This window comes from Diabrotica virgifera, chromosome 10, assembly GCF_917563875.1.
Source record: "Diabrotica virgifera virgifera chromosome 10, PGI_DIABVI_V3a".
Lineage (NCBI taxonomy): Eukaryota > Metazoa > Arthropoda > Insecta > Coleoptera > Chrysomelidae > Diabrotica > Diabrotica virgifera.
Window position 1 is genome coordinate 119428535 of NC_065452.1, and position 21860 is coordinate 119450394.

The 21860-nt window shown below is 31.2% G+C and overlaps 1 protein-coding gene across 1 annotated transcript in view; it reads left to right on the top strand.

Annotated features, from left to right (window-relative positions):
• Window positions 1–11223: 11223 nt before the first annotated feature.
• Window positions 11224–21860, top strand: part of LOC114325410 (lachesin-like) — a 1092141-nt gene continuing 1081504 nt past the window's right edge. The window contains exon 1 of the mRNA XM_028273477.2: window positions 11224–11298. The gene's annotated coding sequence lies outside the window, so the exon portion shown is untranslated. The remainder of the gene's footprint in view (window positions 11299–21860) is intronic.

Genomic DNA, 21860 nt, shown 5'->3' on the forward strand with positions numbered 1-21860 from the left:
AAAACAGTAAAAACAACCACTTAGACGTTACAAACATATCAAATTTGGTCATGGTAAGGTATCACCCAACCATTTTCAAGTGATGCGAGCAGTTGATTGACAGTGATTGATTGAGCGTTGGATTTTAAATGTTTCATCAGTCCGGTGTTGACATCTGACAGCTGACATTAAAATGAAAATTATTGAAAAATTGTTTTACAAGGATAATTGAAAAATTGCTGTAAAGAAAATGTTCCTTAGATGTCTGTACAAATACAATATCTAATAATTTAATTTTCTAGAACTATCTACTAAACTGACGACTTAGTGGCTTAAGACATATATATATATATATATATATATATATATATATATACACTGTGTCATGACAAAAGGAAGAAGATAGTTTTAAAATAGATATGAATAAAAATTCAATGTTAAATTCTGTTAAATTTGTTAAATTCTGAATGGTCTTGTTTATTCAAAATCTTCTTTTATCCATAATATGAAGGATTTAGATCTTAATTATTTTTTATTAACAACCTTTCTAATAGACTACAGGCCCATGTCCAAAAATGGATGGGTCATATGAACCACCAAGTGACGTATATAGGACGATATAAGAGCATAAAATAATAAGATTCAGCACTATGTCGTCACTTGTAAGCAGTCCAACTGAGTGCTGGTGAGAATTCAAAAGTTCAGGTAGAGTGGGTACATTTTGGTCATATTTTTTTGTACGGCATTTTTACCATCGATAGATCCATGAAAAATAATAAGAAAGCGCCCAGTGCCGTACAAAAATGGTGAGCCACCAAGTTGGTAAATTTTTTTGATTTTGTGACAATTTCCAGGGTAAATTTGGTCATTTCATTCTGTACGGCATCAGTTTCATACTGTTTCAATACAACTTATAATCCATTATTCCGCAACGCCGCACAAAAATCATGCGACAAGGGGAAAATAGAGGGTTGCAATCCCCTCTCTTTCCGTGGTCCGGGGGGTGATTTGAAAAAGTACGCCTTCGGTTCCAAAACATTATCTAGCACTCAAAAGTACTATTAAAAATAATGCCGTCAAAAAATTATTATTCATTTGAATGTATATTAATAATTATTTATTTTTTTTTATTTACAACAATCCGCTTCAACCTAAGAAGGTTATTAGCGGGATAGTAACAGTTAATTACACTTTGTTTAGTAAGTCGCAGTCTTTTAGAAACAGAAATAGTTTATTAGTGTTGTTATAGTCTAAAATGTCTTTGAGATTGTTAGCTAAATAGTATTTAATTCTATGGCTACTGAACTTTTCACACTTTTCCACTAGCCCATGTTTCACTGTAAAGGGTGACCCGCACTCATCACAAATTGGAGGTTCTTCTTTCTTCAGCAAATATTCATGAGAAAATTGGGTATGTCCAAGTCGTAAACGGGAAATAATTGTTTGCTTTCGTCTAGATACCTCGGGTGGTTGCCATGGTCCAACGTTGTTTTTTATCTCCTGAAGCTTTGATGATGTGGATTTCCATTTACTGTTCCAGTTTTCGAAAAGATGTTTTATGAAGTAGCTTTTTAGATCCATACTTACAGATTGGAGCGACATTGGAATACTGTTATCATTTATGGCTTCTTTGGCATTTCGGTCTGCTGCTTCATTGCCTGCTACTCCAACATGTGATGGGACCCAGAGAAACTTGATTCTTAAATCTTCAGTATGCAATTTATGTAGTTCTTCCTTTATTAGTAAAGCTATTGGATGCTGCGTGTAAATTTTCCTTATTACGTGTAGTGATGACATAGAATCTATGACGATTAATATCTTCTTCATCTTGTTCGCATTTGCATGCAGTATTGCTTGGTAGATCGCATAAAGTTCCCCAGTTAATACAGTTGCAGTATCTGAAATTTTATGTTTGTGAGTCTCTGTGTTGTTATCAAATGCCACTCCGACTCCATTTTCAGTTTTAGACGCGTCTGTATAGTATACTGTGTAATCGGAATGAGAGTTAATTATATCTCTGAAGTGTTGTAAGATGAGATTAAGGTTAGTGCTATTTTTTTGGAATTGTAATAGACTGCAATTGACTGTTGGAATTTTTACAGTCCAAGGTGGAGATGAAGATATTTCTTTGTATTGATATAAGGGTGGAAATTCCTGCCAGTTAAGTAGCTCCATTGCATGGTGGATTCTGCGAGAATAAGGGAGATTGAAATTTGAAGAGTCATTAGTCATGGATAGATTTAAAATGTTATTTATTGAAATTCTTTTATGTATATTTATGTTAAAGAAATTTTACGCTTAAGAAGCGTAATTAAAGGTTAACAGCTGTCTACGAAGCATTAGAGTGGGTTCGCCTATTTCGGCTTGTATGCTATTTATCGGAGTTGTTCTGTATGCTCCAAGTATAATCCTTAGGGAGGTGTTATGTAGCGTATCCAAAGGTTTCAACGTTGTTTTGCTGGCAGATGCATATGCGACACATCCGTAGTCAATCTTAGAGCGAATTATGGATCTATATAGCATGAGCAGTGTTTTACCTTCGGCACCCGAAGTCCTGTGAGCTAGATACTTTAACAAGTACTACCATTTCGACATGAAAGAACTAACTGCTGAATATGACTTTTCCAATTTAACTGTTGATCAAATATCATTCCTAGGAATTTTATTTCGTTTGTATAGGAAAGATTTTGATTCTCAAGCGTGAGATTTGGTTTATCCTCGATACGTTTTTTTGAAAATATTATACATTTTGTTTTATTAGAACAAAAACTAAAACCGGTGTTTAAGGACCAATTTACTAGTTTATTTAAATGTTCCTGTAATATTGACGCCATATGATTTACGTTTTTTCCTTTGATGTAAAGAATCAGATCGTCAGCATATAGTCGTGCCTGAACAAGTTTCGCCATGATTTTTACTATATCGTTTATTGCTATTAAAAACAGAGTAGGGCTGATGACTGATCCTTGTGGGATTCCGTTTTGTTGTTCTCTAAGATAGGATATAGCACCATTCGCTCGGACTTGAAATGTTCTTTGAGTTAAAAAATTGTTTATATAGGCTAAAATATTTCCTTGATATCCAAATTTGTTTATAATGCTCAATACACGGTGTTTCCATACTGTATCAAATGCTTTAGTTATGTCAAAGTAAATCGCCATACATTTTTGGTTATTTTTAAAAGCTTCGTGAATAGCGTTTTTCAGATCGATAATGTTGTCGTTTGTAGATCTGCCTGTTCTAAAGCCAGCTTGTTCGATAATCAGTTGATCATTGCGTTCCAGGTTCCACATTAATCTTCTGTTGACTATTTTTTCCATAAGTTTACATGAGGAACACGTTAATGATATAGGACGATATGATTTTGGGTGTAATTTATCTTTATTTGCTTTAATAATAGGAATAACAATGGCATTTTCCAGATTTTTGGAAATGATTTTTGTGCCCAAATAATATTAAACATTTGGAGCAGAAACTCCTTTGCTTCCATGGGAAGTTTTTTAATGAATTGTATTGGTATGTCATCTGGACCTGGTGCAGTGTCTTTTATGCTATTAAGTGCATCTTCAAATTCCCCATAACTGAGAGGTATATTAATAGCGTTAAATTCGTTGGAAATTGTAATAGGTACTGCCTCCTCCTCTTGTTTGTATGTTAGGAACTCGTTAATGTAACTTTGGTTGGATGAGAAATTTTGATAGGTATCAGCCAGTTCATTTACTATATCCTGTGGCTCAGTTAGTAGCGTTTTTTCTTTTTGCAGGCTCACAATTTGTTGGTAGGTATGCTGCCCTGTTATTTTTTAACTTTTTTCCAAACTGATGTTATATTTGTACTACTGTTTATGCTAGGTATGTATTTCTGCCATGATTCTTGTTTGCTTTTTTTAATTATTCTTCTTGCTTCAGCTCTACGTTTTTTGTACTCTGTTAATAGATCAATATTTTTTTATTTTTTGTAGCGGTTCCAAATTGTTTTACTTAATTTAATAGCGGCTTCACATTGTGAATTCCACCAGGGAACTGGTTTGCGTTTTTTTTTAAGTTGAGATTTACCTATGGTTATATTAGCCGCATCCAGTACAAGCTGATTGAAGCTCCTAAGTGTGTCATCAATGGAGTCTGAAATTTTAATCTGATCCATTCTGTTTGATACAATTCTCTCAAATTCAATCCAATTTGCCTTTTTGAGTTTCCATTTTTGAGTTGGTATTGTATTTGTGTTTAAATTTACTGTATGCTTTATTAAGATTGGGAAGTGGTCGCTACTATATAAATCTTTTAATGCTGTCCAGTCTAGTTGGGTGATCAATGAGGGTTCACATATGGAGAGATCAATGGCGGAAGAAGTTCCCGTAGCCATATTGAATCTTGTTGGCGAGCCGTCGTTAAGTAGGCATAAGTTCATAGTGTTCAAAACGTTTTCTAACATATTTCCCCTCGTTGTTGTTTTATTTGATCCCCATGTAATATTATGGCAATTAAAATCTCCCCTGATTATTCGAGGGGAAGGAATTTGTTGGAGAAGATTAAGTAGTTCGGGTTTAGTCAGAGTCTTGTCTGGTGGAACATAAATGCTGCAAATATTTAACTTTAGAGGGGCAAGTATTGTTACAGCAACTGCTTCGATATTAGTTGTGAGGTTTATATTTTGAACAGGTATATTTGACTTTATATATAGAGCTACTCCTCCACTGGCGTAGTTCTGATTGGGTCGATTGGTGCAAAATCCTGTGTAACCTTTCAGGTTGTGTGTTGAGTTATTTTTGAAGTGAGTTTCTTGTAAAGAAATAAAATCTGGTGCATATTCTGAGCTAAGAAGCTGTAACATGGTTAAATGGGTGTAATACCCATTCAAATTCCATTGTAATATATTATTGAAAGCGATTTATTGTTTAGTTTGAAGCACATGAGTTCACTATCGGGTTCAGATACTTTATGTTGTAATAGTCTTTCTAGCTTTTTGCGTAGTCGTGTGATTCGATTTTTTAATTTTGAGTCAGTAAAATGAGGATGAGTATCTACAAGCATTTTAATAAGTAATGGTAAATCTGGTGTATAATCCTTAACAATATTATAGACATCTTTAGCTCCGCATGTCTCATTTAGTAACTCCTGAAATTCATCGCAATTTAAGACATATGATTTTGAATGTTTATTGATAAATCTTTTAGCAGCTTCTTCGGTTTCTATTGTTTCCTTGGTTATTGTGTGAATTTGATTTTGTAATTTCTGATCAACTTGTATCTTTTGTTTTTGGGGTGAGTCTTGAGTGGGTGGTATTATGTTTTTTTCGGGTTCAGAATTGTTGTCGGCTCTTATTTTTTTGGATATAGGACTACTTTTATTACACGCTTCGTTAAATATATTAGATGCTGGTTCTTCTGTTGGAGATGGGGTTTCTGATAAATGTCTTTTGGTTGATGTTGATGTTTCTGTTGTTGAAAGGGATATATTTGACACCTCCATAGAATTTATTGGAAGAAGAGGACTTGATGAATTATTTGTTTGGTTATCTGTTGTGGGAATCTGCGAGGTGATACTTTGAGGTGGATTAAAAGTTGGAATAGTATTTGGCATATTAGAATTGATTAGGGAAGAGGTTTCTGATGAGCATTGAGAGGCAAGGTGGCCATTTTGTTTGAATTTGAAACAAAGCGATTGGTCGTTGGACAAAAATATTTTGTAGCTAACATTATCGTGATTAACTATGACAAAATCAGGTATGGTTGTATTATCTAGGGGTTCTATGTATACTTGACGCCTAAAACTGAGTATGTGGCTATATTCAGGATTTGTAGCTCCAATTCTCAAACATGTTATTGGTGACATCAATTTCAAGCCTAGGTTCTGGAGAATATTAATCAACATTTCCTGCGGTATTGTTGGATGAACATTAGATAAGAGTAGATAAGAGAAGACGTTCCGATGGGGTGACTAATCTACGTGCTAGAAGTACTTCATTATTTATTTTTATGGATCCTGTTTTATTTAGAAAGTCATCAACTACAGCTTTACTTGAAAGATAAACGCATACTCGGTTATTAGAGATTCTTGATGAATAAATAATATTTTTTGGTTGGACGAGTGGTCCTAGTTGCAAAAGATAATCTTGCAATTTTGCGCCATTAATGGAACTGAAGATGATGGCTTATTCTTTCACTGGTAATTTTGGAGTAGTTTGTTGAGATGCAATAGTAGAGTACATTGGAGTGTTTTGAGAAGTAGTAGGAGTTTCCATTGTTGATAAAGTATTATTCATCGTTTAATTTTACTTGAACGATTTATTATAAACATATTCAAGTACGGCCCTGGTTTTAATTGTTGTTAATAAAAAACCAGTCCGGTGTAGTGTTGATATGAAGATTTTATGTAGATAGATTTCCAAATGAATATAGTATTTCAATCTAATTAATGTTCTTCTACTCACGTTTTTGGGTCTTCTTATAACACTAACTTTATTGAACAGGTATATCACTTTTATTAATTTACTATGGTGAAAATACTGGTATAAAATTGCGAGTATATCGGAGCTGAAATTAAACACGCTTTGTGGTTCGGAATCAGGTCCGGTCTCAATAATTATGTTAATTTCCTGGTATACTTGATTTATAAAGCTAAAAAAAATCATTTGACTCTGTACGGAAACTTTGTTTTTAACATGATATTGTAAAATACAACTGTTATATAGTATTGCCGTTCAAAAGAGACTGTTCTAAAAAAAATATAGAGAAATATAAAACAGAAATTTTTTTAAATTATTGCAAAAGTTTAAATATTGATAAATTAATAAAATATAGCAATTTTCTACATTTATCCTTTGTTTTAAATAGTATGAAGATAAATAAATTAGGAACAATGATGCCGTACATCCCAATATACGTCGTATACCCAAAAAGACCATATCTTTTAGGCTGATGAAAATGAAACTACCATTTTAAAGGTGTAGTACTTTATGGTAATTACTTTGCTACTGTACGTCATGACATCATTATCATTATGACATCTAACTGAAGTGAAAGGGTGCGCATAATATCCAAGAATTGAAACTGTAAATCCCAGTATCACCAGTTTTGTATACTTTTTGGTTTAATATATACTTCAAACATTATTGATACATGTATATAATTGATTTGTTTCATTGTAATGATGTGAATAAATAAAACAACTATTTTTTAGAAAAATTACTACTAGAAAACGACTACTTAGCACACAGTACAGTATTATAGGAGATATGACTACAAATGCTAAACCTCGTAAGAGAACGTTGCCCCTTAAGCGATAAATATGTAATTTAATATTTTTATGTATTACTTTTTTATCATTATGAAGTTTCAGATTTGTACGGCATTCATTTTTTATAAATTATTGCATTATGTACAAATGAACTATCTAAATGCCGTATAAAAAAATATCGTCATAAATTTTACCTTACATTTCGTTATATGGATTTTTATTACATTTCATTCTGTGGATTTTCCTTGAGCTTTTTTTTCCTACAAACCTTTGGACCATCGAAAATGTACGGCATGTAAAATAATCATATTTATGCATAAAATACTTTCAAAATAAATTAATTTTATGTTGTTTCAAATCCCCCCGGAACTCGGAAAGAGAGGGTTACAACTTTCGATTTTTTCCCCTTGTCGCATGATTTTTGTACGGCGGTGCGGAATAATGGATTAGAAGTTGTATTGAAACAGTATGAAACTGTTGCCGTACAGAATGAAATGACCAAATTTACCCTGGGAATTGTCAGAAAATCAAAAAAAATTAAGAACTTTGTGGCTCACTATTTTTTTACGACACTGCGCGCTTTCTTATTATTTTTCACGAATCTACCGATGGTAAAAGTGCCGTACAAAAATATATGACCCAAAAGTACCCACTCCACCTGCACTTTTGAATTCTCACCAGCACTCAGTTGGACTGCTTACAAGTGACGGCATAGTGCTGAATCTTATTATTTTATGCTCTTATATCGTCCTATATTATATAATACGTCACCTGGTGGCTCATATGACCCATCAATTTTTGGACATGGGTCTGTAGTCTATAAGTGAGCAGTGAGCATAAAAGTTTTCAAGATGACCTTGACATTGTGTATGAATATTATATGCAGGATCATGTAGGTTTATAGTAAAAATTAGTGACAAAGATTATTTAAATGATGAAATGGGTATATTTTGTCTATACTACCCTTAGGACTGTTTTAGATGAAAAGGCAAATTTCGATGGAAATCAAGTTTTTTCACAACATATTCTTCTTAATGAACACATTTTGTTGTTAAGTGATATGTGATCAGTTTCTGAAGGTTTTGATATTTGGTAATAAAATTATATGTAAATATCCGTACATGTTTCAATGTATATACAGACCAAGCCACTAGTCTCCTGATTTCGTAAGTTTAAATTTAATAAATAACATATCAAAGTTGTTAAAAAAGTTACAAAAAGTTTTTTTGGGACAGAAATTGTATGAGGTCACTACTCCACTGTTTCCCACAGATATTTAAATAAAGGTTTATAATTGCAATTCAAATGAATCTGAGTGTTAACACAAAAATCAGGATTAGATTTCATTTCTTTGGAGATCTCAAGTAATCTGTGCAATGGTACGAAGCCCTGGACGAGTTTCTGCATCAGTTCACCATCCAATGCTTTCTTGATGGTCTGAGTTAGGTAGACCTTCAGCAGACATTACGATTAGGAGAGGATTCCAAGTAACTGTATCTTGATAATTTCTCTAAAGCTTTTCCTTTAACGTAAATTTTATAGTCTTTAATCTTGTTGTTACTGACAATAATTATGCTTTTTGTATTCAGAGCTATTCCATACATCTCGGAGTACTGCGTAGTGCGATCAACCAAAATTTGCAGGCCTTCTCAGTTGTCCGCAAGGAGTATTGTATCGACATCATTTCTGAGATTATTTACTAGTGCTCCATTAATTGATATGTTTTCATGATGTCTTCTACTGCCACTTTCAACATCTCTTCTAAGTACATATTAAAAAGTAGAGGGGATAGTACCCGTCCTTATTGTACCCATATTCTTATAGGTATCTCTTCAGATTTTTGTTGATCTACTCGTACCATGGATGTCTGATATCCGTATAAATTTGTAATGATTTTTTGCATCTCTATTCTGTGTTGTATTTTGTCGAAGGCTTTCTTAAAGTCAACCAGACATCACAGTTGATAACTCGACACCGTTCTGTGAGTGCTCGCTTAGTAGCTAATAGCTTTCCAGTGCCAAAGCTTTTTCTAAATCCCAGATTTATTATTTTATAATCTTAAAACATCCTGTATGATGTTATCTAAATTAGTGTTTATAAAAGTGTACATATCTAACGTTCTGTAGATATCTATGTTTGTACTAAATATATTTGGCGGGAATAAGCAGTTTAAACGTTGGGTCTTTGTTAATTCTTTTGGAGTTTGTAATATTTTGTTGTGGATGAAGTAAGTGAAAATTGGCTGATTGATGGAGGGACATTATAAGCACATTATGGACTATTTGAGATATTTTTCATCGAGGTGTCGGTATATCTAGATGAACAGTTAACTGAAAGAAGCAACAAGAGTCTGGTGATCGAGAGTGGTCAGACAAGGCGCACGCTTGCAAGAGGAAGCACGCTACTGCTGCCCGATAAAAAAAAAAAGAAGAAAAAGAAAAAAGGAAAACATGATTAAAGAAATTGAAATAACAAGAAGTTTAGTAAAGAGAAGACATGATGTGGTCACGAGAATTTTTGAAAATATCCGCCTAGAAATTGAAAAAACCAAGCAACAGAGTTGAAGCTATACCAGAAGTAGTTTTTCCCCTATCAAGGGAAGAGTTAAACCTTCTACATTTCATGGCGAGACCTCCTGGCCAGTATAAAGAATGAAATTCGAAGCCGCTGCACACAATAATGGATGAGCAAATGAACAGAAGGCGACAAATCCCATGTTAGCACTTCGAAGTAAAGTTGTCGAAATTCAATACATATCACTTCGTGATAAAACTCTAGAAATCCAAAACATCTCAGAGGACGCATAGAAGAGTTATGAGACCATCGTATCTGATCTCGAACTAAGATACGGTAGTCAATATTTGAGAAAAACCTACTAAAGTCAACTGAAAATATGTATCTAAAGCTCTAAGGAATCTGTGTAATGGCACGAAGCCCTGGACGAGTTTCTGCATCAGTTCAGCATCCAATGCTTTCTTGATGGTCTGAGTTAGGTAGACCTTCAGAAGGCATTACGATTAGGAGAGGATTCCAAGTAATTGTATCTGGGTAATTTCTCTAAAGCTTTTCCTTTAACGTAAATTTTATAGTCTGTAGTCTTGTTACTGACAATAATTATGCTTTTTGTATTCAGAGCTATTCCATACCTCTCGCAGTACTGCGTAGTGCGATCAACCAAAATTTGCAGTCCTTCTCAGTTGTCCGCAGGGAGTACTGTATCGACATCATTTCTGAGATTATTCACTAGTGTTCCATTAATTGATATTTTTTCATGATGTCTTCTAGTGCCACTATAATCATCTCTTCTGGGTACATATTAAAAAGTAGAGGGGATAGTACCCATCCTTGTCGTACCCATATTCTTATAGGTATCTCTTTAGATTTTTGTTGATCTACTCGTACCATGGATGTCTGATATCGGTATAAATTTGTAATGCTTTTTGCATCTGTAAAATGCAATCTGTGTTGCATTCTGTGTTGTATTTTGTCGAAGGCTTTCTTAAAGTCAACCAGACATCACAGTTGATAACTCGACACCGTTCTGTAAGTGCGCGTATAGTAGCTAATAGCTTTCCAGTGCCAAAGCTTTTTCTAAATCCCAGATTTATTATTTTATAATCTTAAAACATCCTGTATGATATTATCTAAATTACTATTTAATAAAAAAGTGTACATATCTAACGTTCTGTAGATATCTATGTTTGTGTTAAATATATTTTGGCGGGAATAAGTAATTTAAACGTTGGGTCTGTGTTAATTCTCTCGGAGTTTGTAATATTTTGTTGTTGATGAAGTAAGTGAAAATTGGCTGAATGATGGAGGGACGTTATAAGCACATTATGGACTATTTGAGATATTTTTCATCGGGGGGTAGGTATATCTAGATGAACATTTAACTGAAAGAAGCAACAGGAGTCTGGGGGTCGAGAGGGGTCAGACAAGGCGCACGCTTGCAAGAGGCAGCACGCGACTGTGCGACGGGTTAAGCTATAACGGCCACATTTATAGACAAGTCCGCCGAGGAAAGACCCGTGCCGTTTTTGTGACTGGTGCCTTTTCGGTATTGTTTGACTGTGCTTTTGGGGTAAGCTCCTTTTTCTCTTATATCTCCCAACCGGTTCATAAGTTTTGTTTTTATTGTTCTACGCCCTACTTAAAAACTTTTTAAATACTTTCCAACAACTTTTCCACTTATAACACTTTTAATTTATGTTACGGTCTTTCGGGCATTTAGGGACGTAAACAATTTATTTTAAAAATGTGCTCTTCTACATAACTATTTTTAATTAAACCAAGCGGAAAATGGTTAACAATGGAATCGGAAAATGAATTGTACATAGCGTAGTTTTCGCCGCACAAAAAACTGCATCGCTCTGCATTGTTGAAACTCATTTCATTGCGAACATTGCATATCAAACGAACGTATTTCCTTACCTAATATTTTCTCATATCTCAATGTTCAATCTTTTCATCACTGTGAAAAATATTCCAACTTTTGCGCTTTGTTCGTCAATTCATAATTAAGTTGAAAAGTTCGTCAAAATTTTACATTAAAAATAAAAAACACATTTTTGATTTAATTCTTTAGCGGACTTTACTGATTTTTAAATAAAAATTGTGTTCAATTACCACAAAATTTTCCGGTTTTCGATATTTATAAATATTTCTTCTATAACAACCGACTCGGAGGAAAACTTTAAAAAACTCGCCAATAAGTTGATTGGAAGTTTTATATTTAAAATTAAACTTTTTCCAATAAATAAGCCGGGCGTTTTCTATCGTTAAAAAGTAAAAAATAAAATAAGCAACAAAAAATAAATGATGTTCGTGAAGTTTGAAAGTTGCTTCGCAACTTAGACACGTGTAACGGTACTTGAAGGAAAAAAAGAAAGAACTCCGACATATATTGAAGTTCTGTACTATCTTTATATTTTTTTGGAACGGAAGTTTTGCATGAGGAGTATGAAGAACTAATTTTCGTAAATGGGTAATTTTCGGAACATTTAAGAAGGAAACACTTTTGTAATTCTTACGTTTTGCTTTTGAGAAAATGGTAGTATTCGACCCATTAAGTGGGAGTTTTAAAGTAAATTATAATTAATAAATTGTTACAATAATTAATAAACAAAAAAAAAATGAAATTTTTACAAAAATAGCTAGAACTAAACGTATTTATTTTTAAATTAAAAAAATATTTTAAAACAGCTAAATGGATCATATTCATGGATTCCATATTTTAAATTTTGCATAGGGTGATTCAGATTCTAAATTTTTGCGGCGCTCACAAAAAAAAAACTTATACTTAAACTTTTGCAGATCGGAAAATATTGTTGTCTTTACATTTATTATATTAATTTATTTTTAACTAATTTTCTTGTTCTAAAACAATATTTAAGGTTTTGTATTTGCTTGGCTTTAATAAAATTACAAAATAGTATTATTCAATTACATTTTATAAATTTGTTTTCTTATATACCTAAGCATTGAATTTTTGATGAATGTATAAATTGAAAAATTAGCGAAAAAATAATAATGCTCAAGACTAAGATACCAAGTTTGCGCGGCCCTTACACACGAAAAAAAAACGTATATTTGAACTTTTGAGATCGAAAAATATTGTTGTCTTTACAATTATATAATATACATATTTTAAAATATTTTCCTGTTCCCAAAAAATATTTAAGGGGTAGTTTTCACTTGACTTTAATACAATTACGAAATAGTATTATTCAATTCTATTTAAAAAAACTTGTTTTTGCATATAATCATTGAATTTTTCGATAGAAACTGAAAAGCGTGCGAAAAAATAATAATGTTCAATCTCGTTTTTTAATCCTTTTACAATTTTTTTGGTATGAAACTAACACATGTCTATTACTTCTATTAACCTTTGAACATCGAAAAATATTGTATTATTTTCTTTTTAAAGAATTTTCTTGTTCATTGAAAAATATTTAAAGTGTAATTTTTACTTTGCTCTTAAGTAATAATGTTAGAAAGTAGTATTATTCAATTACATTTTAAAACTTGTTTTTGTATACATACAAGCCTTGAATGTTTTTATACATATAAAATAATAATGTTCAATATCGTCTATTTTTATCATTTTACAATATTTTAATTTTTTTTAATATGAAAATAACACATGCCTTTTATATCTATTATCTGCGTAACTTTAGGTCCTCTGAATAAAATGTTTACGTTATCAAAAGCTTATTTTAAGATAAAAAACTCTCGTCTTAAATGGCGTGGAAACATTCCAATTTTATCCTATCTCAAAATAATCTAAATTACCTCCAATATATTTATGTAAATGTAGACATAATTTGAATTGCATTTTTTTTTAAATATCCGTATCAAATCTATTCCGATTCGGACGTCATTATCTAAATATTTATGTTGTAAATGCGTATTTCACTAAATAACCACAGCAAGTGTATTGGTCTTGGCTTTTGAAGTTTTGCGTGGAGACTAGAAAATTATGTGAATTTTCGCAATTAAAACGTTTAATAATAAATAATTCTAATAATAAAAATATTTGTTCGTCTAATAGAAGGTGTTGTATAATTTAAATATCGAGTATAAATATATTCGTTGATATAACGTCTGGATTGTTCTTAATAAGAGTTGTGGACTGTTTGTATATCCTTATCAAGTTCCCTTGCCTTGTTGCAGTATAATGATCAGAATTGGGGGTGCAATTTTGTAATGTGGTGTTAACATAAATCATACACATAAATATGTCCAGCACTGAATATTAATATTTTTTTTTATATTTAAAATAAAATTAAACTTTGTCTCATAAATAAGCTATCGTTAAATCTATCGTTAAAAAGTATAAAATAAGAAACAAAAAATAAATGATGTTCGTGAAGTTTGAAAGTTGCTTCGCAACTTAGACACGTGTAACGGTACTTGAAGGAAAAAAAAAGAACTCCGACAATATATTGAAGTTCTGTACTATCTTTATATTTTTTTGGAACGAAAATTTTTCATGAGGAGTATAAAAAACCAATTTTTGTAAATGGGTAAATTTCGGAACATTTAACAAGGAAACAGTTTTGTAATTTTTAGGTTTTGCTTTTGAAAAAATGGAAATATTCAACGTAATAAGTGGAAGCTTCAAAGTAAATTATAATTAATAAAAAAAAATTAAATTTTTAAATATTTAAGGTGTAGTATTTGGTTGGCTATAATAAAATTATAAAATAGTATTATTCAATTACATTTTATAAATTTGCTTTTTTATACACCCAAGCATTGAATTTTTGATGAATGTATAAATTGAAAAACTAGCGAAAAAATAATAATGCTTAAAACTAAGATACCAAGTTTGTGCGGCCCTTACACACGAAAAGAACAACGTATATTTGAACTTTTGAGATCGGAAAATATTTTGTCATTACAATTATATAATATACATACTTTAAAAAAAATTTTTTTTCTCAAAAAATATTTAAGGGGTAGTTTTCGCTTTGCTTTAATAAAATTACGAAATATTATTATTCAATTCTATTTTACACACTTGTTTTTGTATCTTATCATTGAATTTTTCGATAAATATAGAAACTGAAAAGCGAGCGAAAAAATAATAATATTCAATCGCGTTTTTGAATCCTTTAACAATTTTTTTGGTATGAAATTAACACAATGTCTTTTACTTCTATTAACCTTTGAAGATCTGAAAATATGTATTATTTTCTTTTTAAAGAATTTTGTTCTTATAAAATATTCCGAATGTTTGGCAGTTAGGCCGGACATCTGATGTCATGAGGAAGCTGTGTGTTAGTTTGGTATGGTCTATACGGATTCTTTTGATAATTGAAAGGTCTTGTCTAGAAAGCCCGTGGGGCCAGTGTTTATGGCTAAAAAATATTTAAGGTGTAGTTTTTGCGTTGCTCTTAATAATATTAGAAAATAGTATTATTTAATTACATTTTAAAACTGGTTTTTGTGTACATAGAAGCCTTGAATATTTTGATACATATAAAATAATAATGTTCATTATCGTTTATTTTTATCATTTTACAATATTTCCATTTTTTTAATACGAATTTAACACATGTTTCTTACTTCAATAATCTGCGTAACTTTAGGTCCTTTGGATAAAATACGTTATCAAAAGCTAATTTTAAGATAAAAACCTCTCGTCTTAAATTGCGTGGATACATTCCAATTTTATCCTATCTCAAAATAATCTAAATTACCTCCTATATATTTATGTGATTTTAAACATAACGGATTATATTTTTTTAATATCCGTGTTAAATCTATTCCGATTCGGACGTCATTATCTAAACATTTATCTTGTAAATGCGTATTTAACTAAAAAACCACAGCAAATTTGTTGGTCTTGCCTTTTGAAGTTTTGCGTAGAGACTAGAAAATTATGGGAATTTTCGCAATTAAAACGCTTAATAATAAATAATTCTATTAATAAATATTTATTCGTCTAATGGAAATTGAAGCTGTTGTAAAATTTACACAGATAAGGTCTGGATTGTTCTTAATAAGAGTTGTGGACTGTTTGTATATTCTTATCAAGTTCCATTGCCTTGTTGGAGTATTATAATGATTAGAATTATTGGGGGGCGAAATTTTGTAATGTAGTGTTAACATAAAGCATATACTTATACAGTGCGCTGGAATAAGTGTTACCCCCCTTATTAACGTATTTATTTTTAGCACATAAGCAAAACGCTCGGACAGGTCGATGTTTAAAATAATTATAGTATATTATAGCGTTAATGTTTTGAACTTTATGCGATCCCTCTTCAGGTGACAGGCACAACGTTGATTTTATAGCACCTCATTTAATAGCTTTTGAAATACTAAGTACAAAAATGTATAATACTTTTTAAGAGCGTAGGCGCAAAATTTGGTTCGAATTATTTTTAAATGCATTTATTTTTTTTTGATTCCTGAGAAAACCCATAAGTATTTTTGAAAAATTTAAACGCAGAATGAAATATTACACTGTAGTCGAGGGTAGAAAGTCCCTGAAAACTTCTATAATGATTATTTTAATAAGTCAGAGCGGTGAAAAAAGAGAAAATTTAGTCTGATTTTTAATTTCAAATATATCACTCAAAAGAAAGTGTTTACTATTATTACTCTATTATTATTCTAAGGGACTTTCAGCTCTCGGTAATAATGTAATCTTTCATTCTGTGTTTAAATTTTTCAAAAATATTTATTAGTTTTTTCAGGATTCGAAAAAAATAAATGCGTTTAAAAATGCTACCCCCTTAAAAAGGATTAACGTATTTATACATTTTTGTAATCAGTATTTCAAAAGCTTTTAAAGAAGGTATCACGTGATGTTCTTTCCCATTAAAAAGTTAAAGTTGTGCCTGTCACCTGAAGAGGGATCGCGTAAAGTTCGAAACATGGATGCTATAATATGCTATGATTATTTTAAAAATCGACCTGTCCGAGCGTTTTGCTTATGTGCTAAAAATAAATAAGTTAATAAGGGGGTGGGGGGTAACACTTATTCCAGCGCACTGTATGTAGGGTAGCATTGAATGTTAATATTTTTTATATTTAAAATTAAACTTTTTCCAATAAATTAGCCGGACGTACTCTATTGTTAAAAAGTATAAAATAAGCAACCAAAATAAATCATGTTCGTGAAGTTTGAAAGTTGCTTCGCAACTTAGACATGTATGACGGTACTTAAAGGAAAAAAAAAAGAAACTCCGGTATGTATTTAAGTTCTGTGCTATCTTTATATTTTTTCAGAATGGAAATTTTGCAAAGGGAGTATAAAGAACTAATTTTTGTAAATGGCTAAATTTCGTAAATTTCGGCAAAGGAAACACTTTTCTAATTCTTGCATTTTTTTTGGAAAAAACATAAAGATATAACTTAATAACTGTGAATTTCAAAGTAAATAAATAATATATATAATCTTTATCCCTTCTACCCTGAGGTGTAGGGATCTGTTTCTGTTTCTTTTATTCTTTTTTGTTCTTCGTAAATTTCTTCCATATCTTTCTGTTTTCTGTTAGTTTTTTGGCATCGTTCCATGTTGTTCCCCTCTTTTCCAAAATATCCATTATTACTGCATTCCATTGTTTTCTTGGTCTACCACGTTCTTCCTTTCTATATTTCTGCTTTCCCAGATTCTTTTATTAACAGGTATACTATCACTCATTCTTTGAAGGTGTCCTCACCAACCCAGCTGTCTTTCTTCTATATAAGTTTCTACTGGTTCTATTTCTAATTCTTCTTTTATTTTTATATTCTTAACTCTATCTCTTCTTGTCACTCCCATGACTCTTCTTAAATATTTCATTTCTATTGCCTGCAATTTACTTTTATCCCTTTTTGTCAATACCCACGATTCACATTCATATGTGAGTACAGGTCTATACACAGTTTTGTATACACTCATTTTCGTTTTTCTTGATATTTCTCGTCTATTTACAAATCCACTGTTTATTGCATAATATAGTCTATTTGTTCTTTGTATCCTATAATTTATATCTATTTCTTGTTTTCCGTTTTCTTCAAATATTACACCTAGGTATTGATATTTACTGACTTGCTCTATTTCTACTCCATCTATTTGCACATTTATCCTTTTCCTATTTCTATCTATTACCATTGTCTTTGTCTTACTCTTATTCAATTGCATACCGTATTTTGTTAATACCTCATTCCATACTGTCAAGCTTTCTCTTAGGCCTTTCTCGTTTCCTGCTGGAATAACCACATCATCCGCAAATGCACATTCTGTCATCCCTATTTGTTCTAATTTCCTATATCCTATGTATATTGGTTTAGTTCTTTGTTTCGTTTCTCTTATTATTTCATCCATAAATATTATGAAAAGAAGCGGACTCAATTCCCCTCCCTGTCTAACTCCTACATTTGTAGCAAAATTTTCTGATATCATATATTATATCTTATTACACAGTTATTTGTTTCTTTATATAAACTTTGTATTACCCTTATTAATTTCTGATCTACATTTTTCCTTTTTAAACATTTCCAAATTGTTTCTCTATTGACTTTATCAAATGCCTTTTCCATGTCCATAAAGGCTAAATATATGGGTTTCTCTGCTATCCACTTCCTGCTAATAACTTCTTTCAAAGTGAATATATGATCCTGTGTACTTCTACCTTCTCTAAATCTACTTTGAGATTCTGTTAATGTGTTTTCTGTGATCAATCTCAATTTTTTCTCTATTATTTTCTCGTATATTTTTGTTATTATGCTTAATAATGTTAGTCCCCTATAATTGTTACAATCTTTGATATCGCCTTTCTTGTGTATTGGCAATATTAAGCCCATTTTCCAATCTTCAGGCGTTGTTTCTTCCCTCCATGCTTGTCTATAGATCTAATAATACTAGTTTTCCACTATTTTCCATATATTTTATCATTTCCGATGTTATGTTATCTCTTCCTGGTGCTTTCCCGTTATTTAGACTCCTTATAGCTTCTTCTAACTCTTCTCTAGTTATATCTTCATTTATTACCTCTCTTTCTACATTCCATTCTTCCTCTTCCATTTCATCATCTTGATTTTCTACTTTCTGTCCTGTGTTTAGTAGATTCTTGAAGTATTCTTTCCATCTTTCCATTATCTCTTCCTCCTCGATCAGTATCTCCCCAGCTTCGTTTTTTATTGCACTTGCATTTATATCTACTTTTTCTTTTTTCAGATTTTTGAGTACTTTGTAGAATAGCTTCTGATTACCTTTATTATCTCTTTCAATTTTTTCTCCAAATTCTGTCCAACTTCTCTGTTTCTCGCTCATTACCATTTGTTTTACTATGTTTCTCTGTTCCTTGTATCTTGTATAATTTGCTTCTGTTCTATTAGTTAAATATTCTTTCCATATTTTCTTCTTTTTTTTACTTGTTCTTTAATTTCATTCGTCCACCAAGATGTTTGTTTCTTATTGTTGTCTTTATTGTAAGTCCCACAGGCGTCCTTTGCTGCTTGAAATACAATATTTTTAAAGGTTTCCCATTTTGTTTCTAGCGGCCTCTGTATCATTTCTTCTTGATATTTATTTATTTCTCGCGATACTATCTGTTCATATTTTTCTGCTATTTTTTTATTTTTTAGTTTGTAAGTCCTTATTCTTATATGTCCTTTTTTCTTTTCTTTGCATGTCTCTGTTCTATTTTCTTCGCTTCTGAATTTAGCTATCAGCAAGTAGTGATCACTATTTATCTCATAGCTTCTCTTGACTCTAGCATCCCTTACTGAGATTCTATTATTTCTTTCTACCAATATATAGTCCATTATTGACTTTTCTTCTCTGCTCGGTTCTTCTCTAGTAATCTTAAGAATATCTTTATGTTCAAAATAAGTATTTGTTATTATTAAATCATTGTTAATACAAAATTCCAGTAGTCTTTTCCCATTATTATTTCTTGTATTTTCACCGTGTTTTCCGATTACTGCTCCATATATATCATCCTTTGTTCCAACTCGTCCATTGAAGTCTCCAGCAATATATATTTTTCCTCTACACATTTCTATAATCTCTTGCAGTTCATTCCAGTATTTATCTTTCTCTTTCGTTTTTTCATTTTCATCTGGTCCATAAGTTGCTATTATTGTCTTAATGTGTGTCTTGCATTTTAATTCTATCATCAGTATTCTTTCACTTATTGCTTCCCATTTGTTAAGTGTATTTTTGTGTTCTTTCTTTATTAAACATCCCGCTCCTGCTGCCGCTCATGCATTCTTTTCCACTCCACTCCATATGAAAATGTGGTCATTGTCTGTTTCTACTATTTCTTTATTCTTTTTCTTTGTTTCCGTTATTATCAATATATCTAAATCCGCTTTTTCAAATTCTTTGTTTAATTCTATTTCTTTTCCATTAATACTTCTTACGTTCCACGTTCCTATTATAAAATCTTTTACTACTAACTTCTTTCTTTTATTAATCTATTCTACTTTTTCTTCAATTTTATTCGTTTGTCCTATTCCACTCCTGTCCATTTTCCGTTTTTCCTTTCCCGTCTGTTCTTTACTTAGTTTTTTGAACCATCGGCTTTTATTTCTTTTTTATCTCGTTTTGGAGCCCTTTCTATCATTTCGTTATCCTTATTTCATTTCCATTCTTCACTTTCGATCCATATTTTTTGATAACCCATTTTGACTTTCTTTCCCTTATTCTTCTCCTCAATCGCTATTTCCTTCATTTGTCTTTGTATACGTTTTTCACTAACAGTCATCTCGTTATTAATATACAGTGTGCTTCATCTTATTCGCCTCGGTCTCTGTACCGAAAACCACTTGATATTTAAAAAAATTTCTTCACAGAAATATATACGGCCTTTAATACTTTAATACAATCTAAAAATTATGTGAATTATACAGGGCGCTCCAAGAAAGAGTGGTATATCAAAGTTATATTTTTTCTTATAGAATGCCCTATATCTGATGACATTATTGAGTTAACCTTAAAAAATAAGCTATACTTTCATAAGGCTTCCCTATATCTAAATACAGGGTGTTTTGATTTATTTCGATTTTTATAAAAATGTAAGGATTTAGGAAAAAATAAATATTTACGAATCTAAGAAGCAGTAACAAATTTTTTCTTGGATATTAATAACAGACTATTTAGCATTCTTAAACAGATGCTTATTGCAACAAAATTTCTTACAGGGTGGTCAAAATATGAAATTGTTCTAGTAACAAATTAAAGCTGTAATAACTTACTTATTTTAAATGGAACACCCTCTATCTTACTAGTCAATCGCGTAGAAAATTTATTTAGCTTTCAATTTTTATTAGAGTTTCCTATACCTATCTTTTTACAGGGTGGTCAAAATATTAGATTTTTCTATTAACAAATTCAAGCTGTAATAATTTACTTATTTTAAATAGAACACCCTGTATCTTACTAGTCTATCGCGTATAAAATTTACGTAGCTTTCAATTCTTATTAGGGTTTCCTATACCTATCTCCCTTCATTTTTTAAATATTTAAAGATTTCCTAATTTGTAAGCTTTAAAAATTAGAATTAAGTACCTATGTCGTGGTTATGTACAACACATCACCAACACCGGCAATATACTTAAATATCTTAGTCAAGATAGTTTCATTAATAAAATTCACATTTTTATCATTTAATCACACAGAGTGTTCTTATTTTAAATGACATACTCGACATTCTATTCTTTATAATGGATATAATATAAGTTTATTTAAAATCTCTTCAATTCCCCTGTTATTCTGTAAATACCCATTTTTACATATTTTTGTACAATAGGCTCGTTTTCGTCAAAGTAGCCATTGCATTTAATTGTTTGTAATTGCGATTCAAAGATTCAAACAAAAAGTGGTGTTCTTAAATTTACTCAATAACCGTTGGGTTAAGATAGGGAAAATATTTATACGGAATGAAATATAATTTAAATATCTTCCAGAATACGGCATCTAATATAGGGTATGCAGTTTAATATAAACATATTATTCAATGTCACATGTAGGCCAAAATCAACTAAAATAATACAACACTCTGTGTGGTTACATGATAACAATGAAAATTTTATTAATGACAGTATCTTGTCTAACTATATTGCCGGTGTTGGTGATGTGTTGTACATAAACACGACATAGGTACTTAATTCTAATTTTTAAAGCTTACAAATTAGGGAATC